Source organism: Bos taurus, chromosome 4, assembly GCF_002263795.3.
Source record: "Bos taurus isolate L1 Dominette 01449 registration number 42190680 breed Hereford chromosome 4, ARS-UCD2.0, whole genome shotgun sequence".
Classification (NCBI taxonomy): domain Eukaryota; kingdom Metazoa; phylum Chordata; class Mammalia; order Artiodactyla; family Bovidae; genus Bos; species Bos taurus.
Window position 1 is genome coordinate 19,005,666 of NC_037331.1, and position 21,161 is coordinate 19,026,826.

Below are 21,161 nucleotides of genomic sequence, written 5' to 3' on the forward strand. Positions count from 1 at the left end.
AAGCAGACTTAAAGTTGTTTGAAGATTTTAAATGTCCACATTCTTCCATGTCCATTCACAAGAGTATGTTTTCAAAAATGCTTATAGTCTAACAACTATAAACCAGCCTCTTGAGAATTATCTACTTACTAAATTCTTCCATAAAGGTATAAAGTTCAAACAGCAATAATGCCCATTTTAAATAAGATTACAAATAAATTTAAGAGATTTAAAACTAAAAATGTTGTTTGTAATCCTACAGTGATAGTTAAGGAAATGATGAACATTTTGACAATGGGCTTATCATTTTCTAGTACTTTAGAATTCAAAATATAAGCTCTGATTAGAAAAGTCTAAAATATCTTAAAGATCCTAAAAGTCGCCCTAACTCAAACACAAAGTATCAGCAACTATAGTCTGAACTGCAACAGTGAGTTTATGTGCTTTCTTTTGCAGTTTGTTTTGTTTTTAAGATTTCCCAAAGACACACACCACTGTATTTGAAACAGGATCATCAAATTCTGGGAAAGCTTGGTCCTTCTTTCTTTTTCACAAGTACACAGTATGAAACATCAAGTAGTCTGGCTTCTATCTTCACAGAAGTACAAATGAAAAACGGTGGGACTGTAACCGTCTGGCTAGCTGCGTGAGGACAGTGTGTAGACTACGGGAAGATGAATGCTGGACTATCATCTCAGCCTACCTACACAGTGCAACTGGGTGATGGCTTTGGTGACCAATCAGTTCATCCCTAGAATTTCAAGTACCTTAGGTATCATAGAATTCATCCAATCCAACCCCCCAATTTGTCCATGATAACCCAGAAGCCAAAGAAATGTAAGACACTTTTTTATAGTCCTACAACTAGTTGATGGCTAGATCTTAAATCCAGATCTCAATTCCTGCCCAATGTTCTTTCTACTACCATAAATTAGAAACCATCTTATTAACATGTTATCTCTCAGGAGATAACCTCTTGAGATTGTTATGCCTTAACATTTGCTCAGCTGCTGCCCTCGCCTGTGGGCTCTTCAGTGGAGGGTCTGCTCGGATGATGGCATGTGGTCATAGCCCTCTGACACCCCCAGTTCCGTTCAGATGTCTTGCTTCCCTGATCCAGGCACTTGAGACCTTACCACAGCTTCACCTCTACTCTCTCCTTCGAATGCGTAACCTGGTCACCTGTGGCTTTTGGCTTACCCTTGGTGATTCCCGCTAGTCCCCATCTGTTTGTTTCAATCCTCCAAAACTTTTAAGGTTTGCCACTCTTGTTATTCCTTTATTTTGTTTTCTTCTCAAGTAACTGAAGCGGCCTTTAAGACAGACTCTTTGAACCCGATCTTCTGTCTCAACCCTGAACAGATGGTTCTCAGGTCTGGGCAGAGCCTCTTCAGTCTATTCAAGTTACTGCTTTTCCTGCCAGTTCCTGGTTTCTGCTGCCCTCTAGTAGCCATTAGTAGCATGACAGGATTTGAAACAAGAAAGGCATATTTTTGTTGAATTTAATTACTCAGTGGGGTTGTTTCAGTATCATGCAAATACAACCCGGGAAGAAAACAAATGATGTGTAGCTGGAGCCACCACCCTGTGATTCCTCCCCCTCCAGGCCTGAGTCAGAACACGGTTTAAAGTGAGAACTATAATGGGGCTAGTTACCTATACATGCAATAAATTCTTTTATATGTCAGTTTATTTGCCCCAATCTGATTTCCATCGATGGTTCCTTTTAAAAGTCCAACTCTTTAATCCCCTCACCTGTTCAACTGAAATCCTAGCATTAGGAACACAGAAAAAGGAAAAAGTGACCAAAAAGCAACTTAAATTCAATCAGTCCCACTTCTTCAGGGATTACTTAGATAAACTTGGTAATATAATGTTATATATTGCGACTATTTAAAATTACGTTTTATAAAAATCAAAAGTACAAAAAAATACAATATTAAGTGCAATAGCTAAACATTAAAAAAAGAACTACAGCAAGAACCCCAAAACAGAGAGAGAAATGGTCTGAAACGTTAATTGGTGGTTAGTTTTTGTATTATCTATAAACATATGTAACATTTTGTAATCATAAAAGCTGCATCTGTGGGTAACTAAATAGTGGGTCACTCATGCCTGACTATAAGACTAAGAGAGTTAGATCTGCAAATAGAACTTTTGTGGCCTGTGCCAGTCATCATAGTGATGATAATGCCATTATCATAGCCAATGACATGGATAGTAGGAATGTGGGTGGAATAAAATGTTAGTGGCAAGATAAACCAGAGGGTCAGTCACATTCTTTGGTTGCCCTTCTGCCTAGAGTATCTCTGGGAAAGACAATCATTTTGGCCAATTAAGCCCACTAAATTTTTCAACAATGTACATGGGAACAACTTCAAAAGTGAGTGACCAGATGTTCCACTACTTTGAGTCTGCGGAAGCTTGACAAATTTACATAAATTTTTTAAACTAAATGTGACCTTTTGTGTAGCTAGGTTGGTGAAATAGGCCAATCCATGTATATAAACAACCCTAAGGGGGATATGGAGTAGGAATCATGGTGTCAACTATCACAGATGTTTAAGACTTCCAATTAAGTATATATATTTCATATATATATATATCCTTAAGATTTCTCTTAAGTATATATTGACAGTATATACTGTCAATATCTTTCTATAAAGTTTGTACCAATCTACACTGTGGGTGTGGGATAAATGAGACACTGTAGTTAATGTACATTTTCCAGCATGCTTGCTGCAAATGTTCTGCTTTCTTTGGTTCAAAAAAAGGGATGATCTATTATAATAAAAATGATCATCATATGTGCTCTTATTTTATTACTTCAAGCAAATCCTACTCAAATTTTGGCTCTTCCTCACTGTAGGTAGTAAATTTCTTACCACTCATCCATGTGCACCATAATTCACATATGCATAGTGAGAACTGCTACCCTGAAGTGAACTACTGAACACAATCAGAACATTTCAGTTTCCCTTGTTTTGGTTTCTAGAAGATATTTTTAGTAACAGTAAGTATTTGAAAGTATAATTTCATTGGCCCTTTTGAGTCCTTTTCATTGTACTCATGTCACATTTTATCAGTTGACTAAATACAGGCTTCCCAATATTTTTTAGTGGTAATTTCCACACACCCCATTAAAGGAAAAAATGCAAATTCCTCAAAAAGTACAAAGACTAGGATTCCTATTTCTTTTTTTTTTTTTCATTCAACGATTATTTGTTGAATATTTGATACATGCCAAGTATAATTCTAGGAGCTGGGGCTATAACAGTAAGAAAAACTGATCAAAAACAAAGATCTCTGACTCCGCTCTTTTCCTCCCTGGCTGCTTAAAGATCAGCTGCCATCGTGAAAGACACAGTAACTATCCAGACCAGGAAGTTCATGACCAACTGACTGCTTCAGCGGAAACAAATGGTCATCGATGTTCTTCACCCTGGAAAGGCAACAGTACGTAAAACAGAAATTCGGGAAAAACTGGCCAAATGTACAAGACCACACCAGATGTCATCTTTGTATTTGGATTCAGAACCCATTTTGGTGGTGGCAAGACAATTGGCTTTGGCATGATTTACCATTCCCTGGATTATGCAAAGAAGAATGAGCGCAAACACAGGCTTGCAAGACGTGGCCTATATGAGAAGAAAAAGACCTCAAGAAAACAGTAAAAGAAATGCAAGAACAGAATGCAGAAAGTCAGGGGGAATGCAAAGGCCAATGTTGGTGCTGGCAAAAAGTGAGCTGGAGATTGGACAACAGACTGTATCTGTGGTGATTGTGCAGATTTTTCATGAAAAAGAAAATAAACTAAAACATTTTCAGTACAGTTCAGTTCAGTTCAGTTGCTCAGTCATGTCCGACTCTTTGCGAACCCATGGACTACAGCACTCCAGGCCTCCCTGTCCATCACCAACTCCCGGAGTTTACTCAAACTTATGCCCATTGAGTCGGTGATGCCATCCAACCATCTCATCCTCTGTCGTCTCCTTCTCCCGCCTTCAATCTTTCCCAGCATCAGGGTCTTTTCAAATGAGTCAGCTCTTCGCATTAGGTAGCCAAAGTACTGGAGTTTCAGCTTCAACATCAGTCCTTCCAAGGAACACCCAGGACTGATCTCCTTTAGGATGGACTGGTTGTATCTCCTTGCAGTCCAAGGGACTCTCAAGAGTCCCCTCAAACACCATAGTTCAAAAGCATCAATTCTTCTGTGCTCAGCTTTCTTTATAGTCCAACTCTCATCTCTGACTCCCTTAAGCTTACATTTCAGTGATTAAGTATGTGTTACCTATATATCTTTTATACAAAGCTCTATATCTAACCCATCACAAATCCCATCAGCTTTCCCTTCAAAATATATCCAGATCCTGACCACTTTGCATGACCTCCATAGCTAATTTCTCTTCTCATCACTCTAAGAGTATTTTTGGCTGTTTTACTTGCTTTCAACTTCCATCTCCCTCCATCCCCTCATCACCACTCACATACAGAGTTTATTCTCAACATAGGAACCAATGTCACCTTTTAAACCCAAAGTGAAATTCATTGCTCTGTTGCTCAAAGCCCTCCTATGGCACTCCAGCTTACTTAGAGAAGAGCCAAAACTGTGCATTGGTCCACAAAGTCCTATAGAATCTGGCCTCCTGATACCTCTCTGACCTGATTTATCACTCTCTCCTTTGCTCATTTGCTTCAGTGATGGTGGCCTCCTTGCCTTTAACTCACAGGATATCTTTGTGCCTCAGGGCCTTTGCACATGTTACTACCGCTGCCTGGAATACTCTTCTCCAAATACCTGCAGGATTCACTCCCTCACCAACCTCAAACCATCCCTCAAATTTAATCTTCTTAGCAAGGTGTTTCCTGACCATTCCATTAAAAATGGCAACCTAGTATTCTTCCTGCCTTCCTAAATAATTTACTCCGAAGCCCAGAAAATTAACATTCATGCAGGGTAGAGTTAAGGGGCAGCAAACCTGTGCAATACATAAGAATCGATGGGATGAGGAAGACATCAATGAATGGGCCACGGTCAGAGGAAGCTTAAAGTCAGATGTCAAGATCTAAAAAGGAAAAGATGAGTAGAGAGTGAAGAGTTCAGCCATGAGGAAGTGAGGGCTGGTAGCAGCATCAGGAAACTGGTTATATTCAGCAAGAAGTGATCTAATACAAAAACATGTTAAAGGTAATGGCAGCCAAGTTTCTACTGGGGGAGAAGAGATTTACAAATGTGGAAAAGGAGAAAATTAAAATGAACTGTGGTGTTGGACTGGAGCTGGAAGCTAATATTAACTCATGCTTTCAGTATATTAGATATAGAAATAAACATGTATGTAAATGTGTATATGTATATGTGTGTATAATCATACATATAATCCCAGCTCTGTCCATTAAAAAGATCTAGGGGCAGCAAACTCTTATTAGCCACAAGCATATCTAGCACTCAGATCTTAGTTTCCAAATATTCAGTGTCATTTTCCACTTACAGTACTTTGGCCACCTCATGCAAAGAGTTGACTCTTTGGAAAAGACTGATGCTGGAAGGGATTGGGGGCAGGAGGAGAAGGGGACGACAGAGGATGAGATGGCTGGATGGTATCACTGACTCAATGGACGTGAGTCTGGGTGAACTCCGGGAGTTGGTGATGGACAGGGAGGCCTGGCATGCTGCGATTCATGGGGTCGCAAAGAGTCGGACACGACTGAGCAATTGAACTGAACTGAACTAAACTTCCACTTCCAGGGATCTTTTAAAGTGATTGATTACAGGGCAGGGCAGAGAAATTACAAGATAATCCCGAAGCATCTAACATGCTAGAGAGAAAGAAAGTGCACAAAGATGAGGTTTTGTCAAAATGACATAGATGTCAGCTTGAAAGGGACCCCACTGGCCAAATCTGGGAAAATTTGAGCAAAAAATTAAATAACAATGCTAAAAAAATATAACCTGCTGAATAAAACAAAATTCATGAATTCACCTTGATATAAAGATTTAAAATAACAAATAAATGGAGAGAAGGGAAAGATTTTCTCTGTAGTAGAATGATGACTAATAAATGTAGTGAAACTAATGGACCATCATAGTAGTAATCAAGCAAGAAATATAGATAGATGCTATATCTAGTGGATGAAAGTCAATGCAAAATGGGACATTTACATACTCTCAAAATACCTGCTCAATTAAAAAAATGCTTTTTTAATTACAAAAGGAAAAAGAGTAATTTTACAGTGGTGATGCCTACTTCTTAATGAAATGATCAAAGTTAATGTTATCAATTATGAGACAAACTGAAATCACCTATCACTTGACAGGATAAAATAAGAACACAACTTTACTTATGTTGCATTTTACCAAAAATGTATAATTGGAATCTAATCATCAGGAATCATCAGATAAATCCATATACAGGGACACTTTACAAAATGTTCAGCCAGAACTCTTCACAAGTGTCAAGGTTGAAAGTCAAAGAAACATCGAAAAACTGTGCTTTTTCCCAGCTTTATTGAAATATACTTGACAAATAAAATTCTAAGATATTTAAAGTGTGCAATATAATAATTTGATACACGTATACATTGTGTAAGGATTCCCCCATCAATGAAAAACTGTTTTTGATTGAAGGACATGAAAAGGACATGACAACCAAATGTAATACGTGATCCTAGTTAGAGTCCTATTGCATAAAGAACATTATGAGGACAACTGATGAAACAAAATGAGATGGCAGTAAAGGATTGATGCTAATATCCTAATTCTTATGGCTGTGTTATGGTTGTGTAGGACAAAGTTGTTCAGGAGTGATAGCCACTTCCTCTATGGTTCATATAAACAGTAGTTTCTTGAACCCTTTTTTCCTGTAAGTTTAAAGTAATTTCTAAATAAATATGTAAACAATGGCTTCCCAGGTGATTCAGTTGTAAAGAATCCACCTGTCAATGCAGGAGATGCAAGAGACATGGGTTGGATCCCTGTGTCCGGAAGATCCCCTGGAGTAGAAAATGGCAACCCACTCCAGTATTCTTGCCTGGGAAATCAACATGCACAGAGGAGCCAAGTGGGCTACAGCTCATGGTTGCAAAGAGTCGATGTGACTGAGCATCCGTGTGTGTTCCATGTAAACAGCATTGGGAATCCATCTAACACATTCCCCACTCTCTGTTCCATTTATTTTTCTCCAGAGCACTTCTCAATATCTGATACACAACACATTTTACTTACCACTGTTATCTGCCTTCCTCTACTAGAATAGAGGCTACATGGATTTTTGTATTACTTTTCCTTCTGTATTCTAGCACCTTCCACAGTATCTGATCCACAAATGATGTTCTATAGGTATGCGTTCAATGAATTGACTTTTCCTGTCCTCAGGAGCAGATTGCCTGTGAGCTGTTGCTAAAGCAAGTACATAATTGCAGCACACCAGTTAGCAGGCACAGATCTGCTTGATGACATATATAGAAAAAGAAACTCTTCTCCAAAGGAAACACTTTCTGCAGAAATGCAGATATACCTATTCCTAGACAAACCTTGATGCACCATAAAGGACAGTTTAGCCCCTTAGAGCCACAGATTCCCAAACTCCTCCAATTTCCTTGGTAGTTTTGTGTAACAAAATGGCCCATGGCAGTTCTTTTCCGAACAAAGAGAGAGTCTGCTTCTGACTCACAGATATAGAGATCTGACTAATGGGTATCAGTGGGAGAGGGAAGGGGGAATGGGCAAGATAAGGGTAGGGGATAAAGAGGTACAAACTAGTGTGGATAAAAATAAACTACAAGGATATATTGTACAGCATAGGGAATGTAGGCTGTACTTTACACCAACTTTAAATGGAGTGTAATCTACAAAAATATTCAACATCACTATGTTGTACACCTGGAACTATTGTAAATCAACTGTACTTCAATGAAATAAAGAATTAATTTTAAAAAGAAAGCCTGAAGTCTTCTTCTAAGTCAATTCAAGCTATCCCTTTTTTAAGCCAGATTTTTATAAAAAAAAAAAAAAAGTTTCTGCACTTAAATGGACAATTAACTGTTTTCTACTAATCCCATCAAACTTCTCAACATTCTTAGAGCAAATTTAAGTCAAGACATCTTGTTCAAACATCTGTTGAGACTTTGAAGTGTACACTGGGAAAAGTCATATAAAATTTCTATTTGAAAGAGCAGTATTAATCTGAAATGTTTTTTGCTTTATTCGTATTTCCTTTATTAGTCATACAGTTCTCCAGAATTTCGTTAAATATGAGAATATTATGAGAGGCAGCAGGAGTATTACAGCATGTCTTATAAGAATATGAGTTTTATAGTCAGAAAGACAGAGATTCATTTCAGCTTTACCAATCATTAGCAGCATAATCACAAGCAGGTTATTTAAATTTTCTAAGCATCTGTTTCTTTATTATAAAACTGGTATGATAATGAGAGTGCCTACCTTATAGGCTAATTTAAAGATTAAAAAGTACATAAAGCACAAGGCCAGACCATTGTGAGGAACATAGAAATGTTAGCTTTTATTTTTTGTAAATGTCATTTAAATGTAAAGTCCATATATTAAATATAAATATGCAATAAACCTAATAAAAATATATATAATTTGTGTTTTTTCCTTCTAAGTTTCATTCTGGTAAACTTTATACATGCAGTCTCATTTTCTGTAACTCACATTAACACATCCTTGAAAAACATCATAGTGATATAAAGGTAAAAATGTAGCTTTGACTACATTGTTAATATGTATGGAAAACTCCAATTGTATGTAGAAATTAAATTATTTCAGCTTGAAATTGATTTGTAAGACATGACATTTCATTTTCATTTGCACACATTTTGTCTCTAACTGATTAAATAATTTCCCAAATCAGCTTGAATTTGTCATATCTGTTTATAGCTAAAGGTAACAGCCAAATTGTTTGGGGCTAATTTACATAGTAAGTATAGTGAAATTTTTATTTTATATAAAATATCAGGTATAAACATTATTTTGACAAAATGCTAAAGAAGTTAATAATGTAACTTAACTATATGATCTATGTATATTTGTATTCAAATCTCATTAAAATATAAAAATAATTAAAAAAAAAAACAAGTGTTACATGGGCTGCTTTTTTCTCTTTTTCAGGTAACATGGTTAACTAGTCTTATAATATCTCTGGTTTCATAAAGCTAGCACCAGTTTTTCCAAAATCACTTAACTCTAAAGTTGGATGAAGAAAATATTTCCAATCCTGGAAAATAAGAAAAAGTAGAAACTCACACTTTCCAATTTCCATATGTACTACAAAACAATTGTGCGGTAGTTTGAGCATTCTTTGGCATTGCCTTTCTTTGGGATTGGAATGAAAACTGACCTTTTCCAGTCCTGTGGCCACTGCTGAGTTTTCCAAATTTGCTGGCATTTTGAGTGCAGCACTTTCACAGCATCATCTTTCAGGATTTGGAATAGCTCAACTGGAATTCCATCACCTCCACTAGCTTTGTTCGTAGTGATGCTTTCTAAGGCCCACTTGACTTCACATTCCAGGATGTCTGGCTCTAGGTGAGTGATCACACCATCGTGATTATCTGGTTTGTGAAGATCTTTTTTGTACAGTTCTTCTGTGTATTCTTGCCATCTCTTAATATCTTCTGCTTCTGTTAAGTCCATACCATTTCTGTCCTTTATCGAGCCCATCTTTGCATGAAATGTTCCTTTGGTATCTCTGATTTTCTTGAAGAGATCCCTTGTCTTTCCCATTCTGTTGTTTTCCTCTATTTCTTTGCATTGATCACTGAGGAAGGCTTTCTTATCTCTTCTTGCTATTTGCTATTGCTATTTGCTCTTCTTGCGTCTTCTTGCTATTCTTTGGAACTCTGTATTCAGATGTTTGTATCTTTCCTTTTCTCCTTTGCTTTTCGCTTCTCTTCTTTTCACAGCTATTTGTAAGGCCTCCCCAGACAGCCATTTTGCTTTTTTGCATTTCTTTTCCATGGGTTAGAGTCGGACACGACTGAGCGACTGATCTGAATCTGATCTGGCTACAAAGCAATGGAAATCAAGAAAGTCAGTTCACTCACTCAGTTGTGTCCAACTCTTTGCGACTCCATGAACTGCAGCACGCCAGGCCTCCCTGTCCATCACCAACTCCCGGAGTTCACTCAGACTCACGTCCATCAAGTCAGTGATGCCATCCAGCCATCTCATCCTCTGTCGTCCCCTTCTCCTCCTGCCCCCAATCCCTCCCAGAATCAGTGTCTTTTCAAATGAGTCAGCTCTTCACATGAGGTGGCCAAAGTATTGGAGTTTTAGCTTCAACATCAGTCCTTCCAAGGAACACCCAGGACTGATCTTTAGGATGGACCAGTTGGATCTCCTTGCAGTCCAAGGGACTCTCAAGAGTCTTCTCCAACACCCCAGTTCAAAAGCATCAATTCTTCTGTCCTCAGCTTTCTTTATAGTCCAACTCTCTCACATCCATACATGACCACTGGAAAAACCATAGCCTTGACTAGATGGACCTTTGTTGACAAATGTCTCTGCTTTTTAATCAAGACAGTGTGGTACTAGAAAAAGATATATACTGACAGATCACTGGAATAGATCTGAGAATCCAGAACTGAACACATACATCTGTGGGACAACTGATTTTCAACAAGGTTGCCAAGACCATTCAATGGGGAAGGAATAATTTTTTCAACAAATGGTGTTGGGACAACTGGATGGCCACATACAAAAGAATTGTTTTCTGGTATTACAAAATCTGGGCTTCCCTGATAGCTCACCTGGTAAAGAATCTGCCTTCAATGCAGGGGACCTTGGTTTGATTCCTGCCTCAGGAAGACCCCCTGAAGAAGGGATAAGCTACCCACTCCAGTATTCTTGGGCTTGCCTAGTGGCTCAGATGGTAAAGAATCCCACATGCAATGCAGGAGACTTGGGTTCCAACCCTGGGTTGTGAAGATCCCCTAGCGGAGGGCATGGCAACCCACCCCCAGACAGAGGAGCCTGACGGGTTACAGTCCATGGGGTTGCAAAGGGTCGGACACGACTGAGTGACTAAGCACAGCACATTACAAAGTCTAACATTTCCTGTGCTGAGTTGACTTCTTTGAGCCTTGCAGGGCCCCAAAGTCTTAAGCATAAGATTCCTTGTTCTTGTGAGATATACCCCCCACCCCACAGGAAAGGTTTCCCATCTGACTAGTTCCTCTGTCAGCTGCACCAGGTACAACACACTCCATCCTCAGTCTAATGGGCTTTATCTCCTTGCCAGTCCATGAAATTTAAACAAGCCAATCACAAACAAGCCAATGATCTCCCGTGGGAGCCAGTGATCACCTCATCCTCTGGATATTCCAAAGTCTGGCTCCCACAGCCTCTGCTTATCCTTACTATTCTCAAGTGCAGCCCCCATGTGGCTCTGTATGATATGCTGTGTCCTCTCTGGGGCTGCAAGCATGATTGATTGATAATCTTCTATTGGATTTCATCTGTCCAGTGCTAGATATTATGTGTTCAGCCATCTCATACTATTTATGATAGAGGATACCTCCCTCACCAACTAGATAAATAGTAGGTAATCAAAACATCTTTACCTAACAACAGATACCAAACAATTCAAACTGGATCAAAGTCCCTAAATGTAAAAGCTGAAACTATAAAATTCATAGAAAACACAGTATTTGACAAAGAATTCTTAAATATGACACTAAAATCATGAGCAACAGAAGAAAAAAAATAACTTCATTAAAATTCAAAGGATTTTTAAATATTTATTTATTTACTTGGCTGCACCCGCTCTTAGTTGTGGCACATGGGATTTTCAATCTCCGTTATGGCATGGGGTGGCACAGGGGATCTTTAGTTGTGTCATTCGAGCTCCTAGTTGCAGCATGGGGGATCTAGTTCCCGACCAGGGATCAAACTGGGGCCTCCTGCATTGAGAGTGTGGAGTCTTAGCCACTGGACCACCAGGGAAGCCCAAAATTTAAAATTTTTGTGCTTCAAAGTGAAAGTGAAGTCGCTCAGTCGTGTCGCTCTTTGAGACCCCATGGACTATAGCCTACCCGGCTTCTCCGTCCACAGGATTTTCCAGGCAAGAGTACTGGAGGGGGTTGCCATTTCCTTGTCTAAGACACCATTAAAAAAAATTAAAAACACAACATATATAATACAACAAAAGAAAATACTTTTAAATCACATATGTGATAAGGACCTTACATCTAGGTTATGTAAAGAATTATTACAGCTCATTTAAAAAAAAAAAAGAGAGAGAACCTGGTTTTTTATTTTTTATTTTTTTTTTATAAAAGATTAAATTTATTGGTCTTTTTGGGGAATTTGATGCATCATTGGTATATTACAACTGAGCCATTAATCTGGTAGCTTCATCAACATTAACTGGTACATTTTCATGACACTGCTGAGGTATCAGTTGTTTCTGCAGAGGTTCGAGGGAAAGGCCTTTTGAGAAGTTTGCCAGTTCCTTCTGTATATCTATAAAAGCTTTATTCACTCTGTTAACTTTTTCATCATTCACAATGTTTATCTTCTTAAGATTAGTGGTAACTGGTTTTGCTTTATTTTTAACCTTAAAGCTTTTTTGGCTGGCTATGTGGAATACATTCCTGGACTTCTGCCCTCTTAGTTTGTTCTTGGCCATTGTCTCTCACCAGGCCTCCGACACCCTCGTATAGCCTCTCAGGTTCCAGGTAACGCCATCTGCCAGAACCTGGTTTTTTAAATGAGCATTTCTCTAAAGAAGATATACAAATAGCCAATAAGCATATGGAAAGATTCTCAATATCATTAGTCAACAGAAAGTTTGCAAATCGAAAACAAAATGAAATACCACTTCACACCCACTGAGATGGCAAGAATTAATAGGTCAGATAATAACAGGAGCTGATGAGGATGTAGAGAAATCAGAGCACCCACACACTGTTGATGAGAATATAAAATACTTCAGTCACTTTAGAAAACATTCTTGTAGTTTCTCAAATGATTAAACACAGAGCTACCACATGACCCAGCAATTCAACTTTTAGATATACACCCCAGAGCAATAAAATATATGCCAACACAAAAACTTGTGTAGGAATACTTATAGCAGCATTCATCATAGTAGACAAAATGTCGGGGGGACACCCAAATATCAGTCAGTGGACAAATGCAAAAATAAAATGTAGTATATTCATATAATGAAATATTATTTGGCCATAAAAAGAAGTATTGATAAATAGTACAGCTGTTGTTGTTGCTAAGTTGCTAAGTCATGTCTGGCTCTTTGCAACCTCACAGACTGAAGCAAGCCAGCTCCTCTGTCCTCCATTATCTCCCAGAATTTGCTCAGATTCATGTCCATTGAGTCAGTGATGCTATCTAACCATATCATCCTCTGCTATTCCCTTCTCCTCCTGCCCTCAATCCTTCCCAACATCAGGGTCTTTTCCAATGAGTCAAATCAGGTGGCCAAACTGATTGTTCAGCAACAATCCTTGCGATGAATATTCAAGGTTGATTTCCTTTAGGATTGACTGGTTTGATCTCCTTGCGGTCCAAGTGACACTCGGGAGTCTTCTCCAATACCACAATTCAAAAGCATCGATTCTTCAGCTCTCCGTCTTCTGTGTGGTCCAGCTCTCATATCTGTATGTGACTACTGGAAAAACCATAGCTTTGACTATATGGACCTTTGTCAGAAAGCAATCTCTGCTTTTGAATACACTGCCTAGGTTTGTCATAGTTTTTCATCCAAGGAGCAAGAGTCTTTCCATTTCATGGCTGCAGTTACCATCTTGAGCAATTTTGGAGCCCAAGAAAATAAAACCTGTCACTGCTTCCACTTTTTCACCTTCTATTTGTCATAAAGTGATGGGACTAGATGCCATGATCTTAGTGTTTTGAATGTTATTTTCACACCAGCTTTTTCACTTTGCTCTTTCACCCTCATCGAGTGGCTCTTTAGCTCCTCTTCACTTTCTGCCATTAGAGTGGTTTCATCTGCATATCTGAGTCTGTTAATATTTATCCTGGCAATCTTTATTCCAGCTTGTGAGTCATCCAGCCTCATATTTCACATGATGTACTCTGCATAGAAGTTAAACAAGCAGGGTGACATATACAGCCTTGTTGGACTCCTTTTCCAATTTTGAAGCAGTCAGTTGTTCCATGTTCAGTTCTAACTGTTGCTTCTTGACCCACTTAAACAGGTTTTTCAGAAGAGGGGTAAGGTAGTCTGGTACTCCCATCTTCTCAAGAATTTTTCCCCAGTTTGCTGTGATCTACACAAAGGCTTTAGCATAGTCAGTGAAGCAGAAGTAGATGTTTTTCTGGAACTCCCTTGCTGTCTCCATGTTCCAAGGAATGTTGACAATTTGATCTCTGGTTCCTCTGCCTTTTCTAAACCTAGCTTATACATCTTGAAATTCTCCATTTAAGTACTGCTGAAGCCTAGCTTGAAGGATTTACAGCATAACCTTGCCAGCATGTGAAATGAGCACAAGTGTATGGTAGTTTGTACATTTGGGGGTACAGTTTGAAAAGTGTTAGTCGCCCACTTGTCTCCAACTCTTTGTGACTGCCTGGACTGTAGCCCGCCAGGTTCTTCTGTTCGTGAGATTTCCCAGGCAAGAATTTTGGAGTGGGTTGCCATTCCCTTCTCCAGGGGATCTTCCCAACCCAAGACTGAACAAGGGTCTCCTGTACTGTGTGATTCACTGGTAGCTCAGCTGATAAAGAATCAGCCTGCAATGCAGGAGACACTGGTTCGATTCCTGTGTCAGGAAGATCCGCTGGAGAAGGGATAGGTAACCCACTCCAGTATTCTTGAGCTTCCCTAGTGGCTCAGCTGGTAAAGAATCTGCCTGCTATGTGGGAGACCTAGGTTCCATCCCTGGGTTGGGAAGATCCCCTGGAGAAGAGAAAGGCTACCCACTCCAGTATTCTGACCTGGAGAATTCCACAGACTACAGTCCATGGGGTCGCAAAGAGTCAGACACGTCTGAGCGACTTTCACTCATGTATTGCAGGCAGATTCTTTACTGTCTGAACCACCAGGGAAGCCTTTTGGTACAACTTAGATGAATCTTATGGAGAAGGCAATGGCAACCCACTCCGGTACTCTGGCCTGGAAAACCTCATGGACGGAGGAGCCTGGTAGGCTGCAGTCCATGGGATCGCTAAGAGTCAGGCACGACTGAGCGGCTTCACTTTCACTTTTCACTTTCATGCATTGGAGAAGGAAATGGCAACCCACTTCAGTGTTCTTGCCTGGAGAATCCCAGGGAGGGTGGAGCCTGGTGGGCTGCCGTCTATGGGGTCGCACAGAGTTGGACACGACAGAAGCGACTTAGCAGCAGCAGCAGATGAATCTTAAAAAAAACATTATGCTAAGTGAAAAAAGTCACAAAAGCCTCCATATTATATGATTCCATTCATTTGAAAGGCCAGAATAGGCAATCTCTACAGGCAGAAGGTAAATTACTGGTTGCTTAGAGCTAAGAAAGTTATGGGGCAGTAGGATGATAATAGCTAAAGGTTACAGAGTTATTTCCTGAGGTGAAGAAAATGCTCTAAAATTGAATGTGGTGACAGTTGCACATCTCTGTGAACATATGAAAAATCATGGAATTATACACTTTACAAGGATGAATTGCATAGTATGCAAATAATATCTCAATAAAGCTGTTTAAAATGTATATTGGCTACTACCAGACGAGTACTACATTATATTCAAGAAGACTGACACAAATACACAGATGACTTATCTACAATAGATAGCTTGTTTTTTTTTTTTAACTAAGCAAATTTGGTATTATTCCTTGCTTGGAAAGAATTATGTTTTCCTATAAAATATTTCTTGGTGCTAGTATATAAAAGGATTGAGTTGGATGATCCACTGGTCTGAATAAACACATCATTTTGTGTTTTTTATATTTTAAGCACAAAGCGGGGGACATGGACAGAATTTTTAGAATGTAAGCTCTGAGTAGAATGAACCTATTCTTTTTCCTCATTACAACTTCTCCTAGTTCTTGAAACCATCATCCCTCTTCTGATTTTATTATAATTGTCTCTTTGCAAAACTTAGAGCTACCTAAAATGATGTTCTATTTAATCTTCAAGAAGTATGGTGGGGTCTGGATCGACCACTATTCCATTTGGTAAACCCTGGCAGATAGCAGCCTTCTCTGGGGCTCCTCAGGAGGCAACTCAAGTGCTGCCCACAAAAAATGAGTAACCCTTGGTGCCTCCCATTCTGTCACACAATGATGAGCATGGACAAGGATGTGTTCTATCACTTGGACATCCTCAAGTGTTTCAGCACTCAGTCACTGCCCATTCCCCACAAGTAGCTTAAGAAGCTGTTGAAGGAGTTTGTGTTCCAGTCAATCAGGTAATACAGCCCATGCTCCAGGATGTTGGAGTGAAGAGGTCAGGCAGAACCCTGGGCAGGCACAGATGGAGACTACATCCCAAAATGTCCTCCTAAATAAGTCATGGTTAATTTGTCCCTTCTGCAGCCACCAAGCTAGTGACAGGAAGATTCTTCTAACAATGCAAATGCATTTAAATTCTTGGTCTGGAAAAGTTTAACTGGATTTCAATCTCTTTACTATTTTAGAGAAAGTCCAATATTACATTTGCCAGTGAAAAAAAACTTTTTAAAATCATTTTTGAAACTGATTTCAATTCCTACAAATGTCCTAAAAATTCTATTTTAATTTTTATTATATACTTACTTATTATATCAATAATGACTATCAAGAATTTAAATGTATCACCACTTAAAAGTCTTAATCAATAATGGCATATGGCTATTCTAAAGGGAAAAAATTCTGATATTAAAAATGATATGCTCAGAAAACAAACTGAAATTTTTCATTAAGACATTTTAAAGGATTTTATTTAGAATTGCAAACAAATTCAAAAGTAATATCTTCTGTAGTATTTTCTATTCATTATTCTCCCTAAGTATATGTTACTAAAATGTAAAATTGATAATATAAATTTTTTCCACCAAGACCCATATAGATGCGTCAAAATGCTACAAAAATTGTCATTGCTTTGTCATTTTCCTGCCATTGACATGAAAAAATTTAGGAAAGCGTTAGTTTAAATCCAATGGCCAACCATTTTGAAGAAGCCCACATTAACAATATTTTCTCTTGCCCACATCTCCCCCATACTCCTGGACATTCTTGTTTATGTCTACTATTCCAATTTTCAAATCTATTTAACCTCTGGCCTTTATATGAATTCCCACTCCCATGCTGCTGTCTTGCTTTGAAATGTAGTCAAACTGTAATATGGCTACACAATCCTTTCATATTTTTCAATAATTTCTATTAATTATTATCTAGTCAATAGAAAATGCATCCTCCTTTTTTAAGAGTAAAACCATTTGTTATGAGCTGAATAGTGTTCCCCTCAAATTCATATGCCCAAACCCTCAAAGTGACTGTATATGGAGATAGGGCCTTTAGGTAATGAAGGTTAAATGAGATCATAAGGGTAGAACCCTTATCTGGTAGGACTAGTGTTCTTATAAGAATAGGAAAAGACATCAGAGATTTCTCGTCACACACACACACACAAAATAAAGTTCATGAAAGGGAACAGGGAGAAGGCAATCTGCAAGCCAGGGAAAGACATATTACCAGAAACTGAATTTCCTGGCACCTTGATCTTGGATTTCCAACCTCCAGAAGTGTGAGAAAATAAATTTCTGTTGTCTAAACCATCCAGTGTGTGGTACGCTGTTATGGCAACCCAAGCTCCACACTTGGTCTGTTACTACATATTTCGCTGTGTGATTGCATACTATCTTCTTTATTTTCTTCTTAGGGAGAAAAAACAAAAATGGAAACCAGAAACATCTCATCTCCAAAATGAATCCTTCCATTCATTCTGCCTTCCATCAAAACTCCTCTTTGTTTTTCTTTCCCTTCTCTCTGGTATCAGTTACTTTGGGACACAGAATTTTATTAGTCAGATGGTTGTTTGGGAGGCAAGAAATAAAGTAAAGAGAAATAAAATTTAACCTAATGAAGGTAATTTTCACTCAGACAATAGTGAACTATGAAGAATTCTCCTTGCTCTTCACCAAAGCCGTCTCTATGGTGATGACAGCAGTTCTCTCTAGATTCATTGTCACCCTCCCTCTGAGACTATTGGAATAACTGGTAGATTTCTGGACTTGGGCCTCCCATTTTTAGGGCCAATTACACTATCACCTTCTGTAATTAATTTCCATCTAGAGATAAGTGATATAATTATGAATTGGTAATATTTTTGTTTACTGGGGTATATTAAGTTAACAATTTAATTATATTACTGCTGTTTATATTTGATATGATTACTTTATGCCTGGAGATTTTATCTACACCCACTGTCTCCATTTCCTCATTTTACACTCATCCCTCAACCTATTCCATAGAGATTGCTCTTGTTGCAGTTCTCATGTTGACAAATTTGATGGTTGTTTTCTTTCTTTATTGAACTTTTCAGCAGCAATAGCACAATTCACTACCACCACCACCACTCCCTTAAAACAGTCTCCTCTATCCATGTTCAGTACACTACACTCTGTGTTACAGCTGGATCTTCTCAGTCTCCTTTTCTGTTCTATCTTCTCTACAAAGTCTCTAAATCTTGGAGTGCCTCCAAATCAGCACAGGACTTCTTTTCTTTCATATCTGCACATTCTCCCTATGTTTCCTTAACCACTACCTTACCTTACAATACACCAATATGTTGATGTCTCATGAGTGTCATTACGTATATCTCTCCAGGTCTCCAGAACCACGTATCTAAGTGCTTACTTGATATTTCCACTTGGATGTCCAACAAGTAAATCAAACTGTCTATCTAAGCAGAATTCTTGATTTTCCCACAGATCTTGTTTCTTTCCAGGTTTCTGATAGATCAGTAAAGGGTATATCCACACAGTAGATGGCTAAAGCCCAAAAACTAAAGAGTAATCTTTGATCCTATTCTTTCTTTTCCTTCTTCAGTCAATCAGTCAGTGTTAGTTGCTCAGTCATGTCTGACTCTGCAACCCCATGGACTGTAGCTCAACAGGCTCCTCTGTTCATGGGATTCTCCTGGTGAGAACACTGGAGTGGTAGCCATTCTATTCTTCAGTGGATCTTCCCAATTCAAGAATTAAACCTAGGTCGCCTATATGGCAGGCAGATTCTTTACCATCACATTCATCATCAGATCCCACTGCTACTACCTCCACATTGTATCTAAAATCTATCCTTTTCTCTCCATACCCATTTTTGTTGTTGTTGCTGTTTGTTCACTAAGTCGTATCTGAATCTTCATGACACCATGGACTATAGCCCATGAGGCCCCTCTGTCTATGGGATTTCCCAGGCAAGAATACTGGAGTGGATTGCCATTTCCTTCTCCAGGGCATCTTCCCAGATCAGGGATCAAACCGTGTCTCCTGCATTGGCAGGTGATTCTTAACTGCTGAGCCACCAGGGAAGCCCCACCATACCCATTGCCACCCCCTTAATTCAAAGTCCACTATGTCTCACCAAGATTGTTTAAAGTGTCTTGTAACTAGTCTCCTTGCTTTTTTTCTTGCCTTCTTCCATCCATACTCCAAACAGCAATCAGATTATTCTTTGTAAAACAAAAAGTAGATCATATCACTTACTGAATAAAAATCTATGATCAAAATAAAGTCCAAACTCTTTACCCTGGCCTGGCTCTTACCTCTTCTTCCACTTCTTTTTGTATCAATTTTCCCAAGGCTATACTCTGACCATATTGGCTTTATTTGGTTCCTCTTTGAAGCCTCAGGGCTTCCATGGTGGTTCAGACAATAAAGAATCTGCCTGCAATGCAGGAGACCCAGGTTCGATCCCTGGGTTGGGAAGATCCCCTGGAGAAAGGAATGGCAACCCACTCCAGTATTCTTGCCTGGAGAATTCCATGGACAGAGGAGCCTGGTGGGCTACAGTCCATGGGGAAGCGAAGAGTCGGACATGACTGAGCGATTAACACTACTACTGCACTACTGCAACCTCAGCGTCTTTGTACTTGGTAACACTTGTGGCTATAAAGCTATTCCAGCTCTTCCCTTGGCAGCTTATTCCTACTATATAATTCCTCACAGAGAAATTTCCCTATGATTCGAATCAAAATACTTCCTACCCGTTCTGTGCCCTCTCTCTTTGTTCTCTATCTAGTCATCCTGTTCATTCCCCTCACAGTAATTATCACAATCTAACATATTTACCTGTTTATCTGTCTCCTCCAATGAGAAGAGGGGCATTTTCTGTCTACCTCCTTTCATGTTCTCTCCCTATATCCACAGTTTATGTCACTAAATAAATACTTACTGAATAAGTTGATAGATGAATAAATGATTAGACACTATTCTGCACCTATACTCTAGTAACTGGTAAATTGGAAATTCTTAGTTCATTCTCACATTGGCAGAGCTCAGAAAGAGAAACTTTTACAAGTGACTGATTTGCATTCATTGCTCATATATTCTACAAAATTCTCAGAGAGTAACTGAGCTTAAAATTCTACATGTATTATATCCACCACCACATGTACATGTATACATACTAACTAGAACCAAGAAATTACTTGTTGCTAAATTTATAGTTCATAAGCAGATCTGTTATCTTTGGGATCTAATTTATTTTCTAGGTTCCTTTTTAAATACCAGCTTTTATCATATTTATATTGATTTTATGTGTATAACTTTTCATATGTTTTAATATCTTAAACTGCCACCAATTTCTTTTATATGTTATGATCTAACCAGCTGCTTATTAAACTACTTTGTCTTCTTCCTGTGGTAGTTTGCGCTGTTCACCAAACATTTCTGACTCTGCCTTGTAAACACATGGTCAGTTGCTCTTCTCTGCCCACTTTGATCTGAGACAATGCCATCCGACTCATGCTGACTAATGAGAGGAAGGAACAGTGGCAGGTGTCATTTTTGGTCTGATGGCCTAAGAATAACGTTTCCTTCCCACTGCTGTACTGATTGTGTCAGGTGACCAGTTACCTCAATTTCCCCAGAACTGAGCGATTCCCTAGGACACAGGAGTTCCGGACGAAAGACCAGAACAATACCAGAAACACTGTTCTGGTTTGACTGGGTTCATTGGAAGCAGGGTTTTCAGTGCTAAGACTGGGAAATATCCAAAAAAATGAGAAC

At 38.8% G+C, this 21,161-nt stretch overlaps 2 pseudogenes; one reads left to right on the top strand and one right to left on the bottom strand.

The window, feature by feature from the left end:
• Positions 1-3,737, top strand: part of LOC100297616 (small ribosomal subunit protein eS24-like) — a 120,326-nt pseudogene extending 116,589 nt beyond the window's left edge.
• An 8,513-nt stretch (positions 3,738-12,250) lies between these two features.
• Positions 12,251-12,690, bottom strand: LOC783382 (chromosome 14 open reading frame, human C8orf59 pseudogene; annotated as a pseudogene).
• Positions 12,691-21,161: the final 8,471 nt, after the last annotated feature.